The sequence below is a fragment of the Hoplias malabaricus genome, chromosome Y (assembly GCF_029633855.1).
Source record: "Hoplias malabaricus isolate fHopMal1 chromosome Y, fHopMal1.hap1, whole genome shotgun sequence".
NCBI lineage: Eukaryota > Metazoa > Chordata > Actinopteri > Characiformes > Erythrinidae > Hoplias > Hoplias malabaricus.
Genome location: NC_089820.1, coordinates 30,899,075 through 30,903,277, shown reverse-complemented (window position 1 = coordinate 30,903,277; position 4,203 = coordinate 30,899,075). Strand labels below are relative to the sequence as shown.

The 4,203-nt window shown below is 63.6% G+C and overlaps 1 non-coding gene and 1 pseudogene across 1 annotated transcript; both read left to right on the top strand.

Moving 5' to 3' along the window:
- The first annotated feature begins 1,950 nt into the window (after positions 1–1,950).
- LOC136679831 (5.8S ribosomal RNA) lies at positions 1,951–2,104 on the top strand. Its single transcript, XR_010796615.1, has one exon. It is a non-coding gene; the product is annotated as a 5.8S ribosomal RNA (ribosomal RNA).
- Positions 2,105–2,520: 416 nt separating this feature from the next.
- The window catches only part of LOC136679860 (28S ribosomal RNA), a 4,635-nt pseudogene continuing 2,952 nt past the window's right edge, over positions 2,521–4,203 (top strand).

The following is a 4,203-nucleotide window of genomic DNA, read 5'->3' as shown; positions in this document are numbered from 1 at the left end:
TGACGGCTCTTTCTCGATTCTGTGGGTGGTGGTGCATGGCCGTTGGTAGTTCGTGGAGCGATTCGTCTGGTCAATTCCGGTAACGAACGAGATCCCATCCTTTAAGTAGTTACACGGCCCCTCTCCTGGGTCGGACTCTATCCCCGAAGGTCCCCGTTCGCGGGGGGTCCCCATCGGGGTGGGGGTGTTGGGGGTTTCGGCGGGGGTCCGGTTCTACCCCGGATCGGTTCGGGGAGGTGATGCGGTTGACGGGGGTTCAGTTCTGCGTCGAGTGGGTGGCTCCGGCCTCTCCCCTTCGCGTTCGGTTCCCTCCCCGATGCCGTCCGCACCTCGTTCCGCTCTCCGGGTGTGGGTTGTCCGTCCTTCGCCTTCGCCTTCGCCTTCCCTCTCCCCTCCCCGGTGCCCTCCCGCTTACCGCGGGCCTGAAGGTTGGGGTTCGCCCGGTGGGAATCAGCGGTCGGTGGCTAAACTTCTTAGAGCGATTTGTGGCACAGAAGCCACTTGAGAAATGGAGCAATAACAGGTCTGTGATGCCCTTAGAAGTCCGGGGTCGCACGTGAGCTACAATGGCTGGTTCAACATGTAAGTTACCCTACGCCGAGAGGTGCGGGCAATCCTATGAACGCCATTCCCCGCTGGGGACAGGGGATTGCAACTATTCCCCTCGAACGAGGAATTCCAAGTAGGCGCGGGTCACCAGCCCGCGTCGATTAAGTCCCTGCCCTTTGTACACACCGCCCGTCGCTACTACCGATCGGATGCCTCGGTGAGGTCCTCGGACCGTCCCCGGGGCGGCCCTCGAACGGGGGTCGCCTCCGGGCGATGGGAAGTCGATCGAACCCGGACATCTAGAGGGAGTAAAAGTCGTAACAAGGTTTTCGTAGGGGAACCTGCGGAAGGATCAATAACGGTGACCTGGCCGCGGTCGGCGCCCGCCGTCCGTGCCGGTTGTCGAGTCGGACTCGAGAGGCCGAACCTCCCCCCCGGCGGGTACCTTCAAGGTATGGACCGCAGAAGCCTCGTACCTTTCGTCGTCGGCCGACGTGAGTCTCTCCCCCCTCCGGGTGGGTGGACGTAGCGAGCCGGCTTCGGAACTCGGGGTTATGCGAGGACCGCCTTAGGTGCATAGGTACCCCGGTCCGCCCCTCCCGTTCGCGGGGGGAAGAGTGGCGCCGGAGCCGCCCGCCGGGTAGTTAAACCCAAAAAACCATTGATCGTTGAAGGCTTGATTGTGCGTGCGCGAGTCAAAGGGGCTTACTCACCCCCAGGGCGTTGGCCGGTGCTCGCCGGCCTCGGTGGGATCTCCCTGAACCCATCCCCCCGGCACAGGGGGCGGTGGTGGACGGGAGCGTACCGCCGGGCGAAACTCTTTCCCCTCACGGGGTTAGAGCGGAGCTTAAGAGCGCATGCAAAATACCCCCGATGTTGGCTTCGCAGAGACGGACCGTATAATAGTCTAAGGCCGGTGCGCGAGTTGAAGGGGCCTCACGAACCCCGGATGCGTTTATAAACACCCGAAAGGAGACGGCCGGTGCCCGCCGGTCCTGACTAGGTGGGATCTACCCAGCGCCTTCCCCTAAGCGGGGACTTGGGAGCGTACCACCGGGCCTCGCTCATACCCTCCGGGGTGGAGAGCTTGGCTTTGAGCGCACGCCTGAATGCCTTAGACCGGGACCCGTAACGCAGCGAACCAAACCCCTGGGCCTCGCCGGGAACGGCGGGTGCCTAGACCCCGGTCTCCTAAACCACGTAAGTCTCGGGCACCTACTCGGGCGATCGTCCCCCGGGCCGTAACTCCTCGGTCCGGTGGTGACGCCCAGGTTCAATGACCTTTCCCCCCCTGCACGGGGGTGGAAGGCACCCGGCTTGAAATATATTGGCAAAAATTGTCTCTTGTTCGAATGGCTTCCTTCGCCCGGCCTGTAACGGGCCGGGCACAAACCCGAATACGACTCTTAGCGGTGGATCACTCGGCTCGTGCTTCGATGAAGAACGCAGCCATCTGCGTTAACTAATGTGAATTGCAGGACACAGATCATCGAAATTTCGAACGCATATTGCGGCCGCGGGGGTCCATCCCGCGGCCACGCCTGTCTGAGGGTCGCTTTACCCATCGATCGGTCTCCGCGCCCCCGCTGAGAGAGAGAGACCGCGGCTGGAAGCTCGCAGGGCCTGAAAACGGCCCTTCGTCTTCCCAAACGAAGACTCGGTTCCGAGCCAGTCCACGCGGCCCGTGTTGCGAGAGAGCTCCGTACAGGGAACGGAGGGAGAGCCGAGTAGGTCCGGGTCCACGTCCGTTACGGTCTCTCCCCGAGTCCCGAGCGGGGCTCCGCGCAGTCGGACGCGGGGGTGGCGAGTGCCGATTAAACCCAGCGAGCGGGCGAGTGAGCGGGCGGGCGAGCGGCCGGGGTGGGGGGGAAGGTGTCGCGGAGTTCGGTCTCGTGCCGGGCTCTCGCCCCTCGCCCCTAGCCTTCGGCCCTCCGCCTCCGCCCTCGCCCCCGCATAAGAAACCTCTGTGTGCGGCCTCAGATCAGACGAGACGACCCGCTGAACTTAAGCATATCAGTAAGCGGAGGAAAAGAAACTAACAAGGATTCCCTTAGTAGCGGCGAGCGAACAGGGAAGAGCCCAGCGCTGAATCCCACTTTCCCCTGACCGGGGTTGGCCGGGAAATGTAGCGTACGGAAGTCCGTAAGATCCGTCTCGGTGCGGACGCGGGACCAAGTCCTCGCGAACGTGGCTTCTTCCCATAGACGGTGAAAGCCCGGTAGCGAGTCCCGCGTTCCCGCCCGGGTAGGTCGGGCTTCTCGGAGTCGGGTTGCTTGGGAATGCAGCCCAAAGCGGGTGGTAAACTCCATCTAAGGCTAAATACCGGCACGAGACCGATAGCGAACCGAGTACCGTGAGGGAAAGTTGAAACAGGACTTTGAAGAGAGAGTTCAACAGAGCGTGAAACCGTTGAGAGGTAAACGTACGGGGACCGAGAAGACTGCCCCGGGGGATTCAGCCGGGCGGACGGCCCCGCGCTCGTCGGGTTCCGCGGTCGGGGGTGCGAGCGTATCCGGGCGAGAGGGGTGGGGTGCCGACTCCACCGCTCCCCGCTTCGGCTCTGCGCTTCGCCTCTGGACTTCGGGCCTGTCGGGCGTACGGAGGTCCGGCCCCGCCCGGTGTACTTTCCCCGCGTGGTGGTGAGTCGCGACCGGCTCCGGTTAGGCTTGGAAGGGCCCGAGGGTGAAGGTAGGTCCGTCCGGAGAAGGGAGTCCCCACGCGGCCCCCGGACACGGGCGTTCCGCTACAGCCCCTCGCTCCGACTTCGCCGATAACGCCGGGGCCGTGGAGCAATGTCCTTTCCGCGTTCTCCCCTCCTCCGGGATGGGGATGGGGGCCCCCCCCGATCGTTCGGTCGAAGCGGGCCGGCTGGGCTGTCCTCAGCCCCGGGCTAGGCCCGCTACGGCGATGCGGGGGGCGATCCAGGCCCACAGCACCCGAACGCCTAAGGTCAGCGGCTAAGTTCGGACCCCGAACGACCCGTCTTGAAACACGGACCAAGGAGTCTAACGCGTATGCGAGTCGAAGGGACCAGAACCCCCGGAGGCGCAACGAAGGTGAAGGCCGGCGCGCGTCGGCTGAGGTGGGATCCGTCCTAACCCTCCGAGGGGGCGGGCGGCGCACCACCGGCCTGCTCTTCCCACGTGCGGAGAGCGGAGCCAGAGCATACGCGGTGGTACCCGAAAGATGGTGAACTATGCCTGGGCAGGGCGAAGCCAGGGGAAACCCTGAGTGGAGGCCCGCAGCGGTCCTGACGTGCAAATCGGTCGTCCGACCTGGGTATAGGGGCGAAAGACTAATCGAACCATCTAGTAGCTGGTTCCCTCCGAAGTTTCCCTCAGGATAGCCGGCGCCGAAACTTCAAGTTTTATCCGGTAAAGAAATGACTGGAGGCCGCGGGGCCGAAACGGGCCTCGCCCTACTCTCAAACTTTAAATGGGTAAGAGGCCCGGCTCGCAGGCTTGGAGCCGGGCATGGAATTGACGGTGCCGAGTGGGCCACTTTTGGTAAGCAGAACTGGTGCTGCGGGATGAACCGAACGCGCGGGTTAAGGCGCCCGACGCAGACGCTCATCAGACCCCAAGAAAGGTGTCGGTTGATATAGACAGCGGGGCGGTGGCCATGGAAGTCGGCATCCGCTAAGGAGTGTGTAAC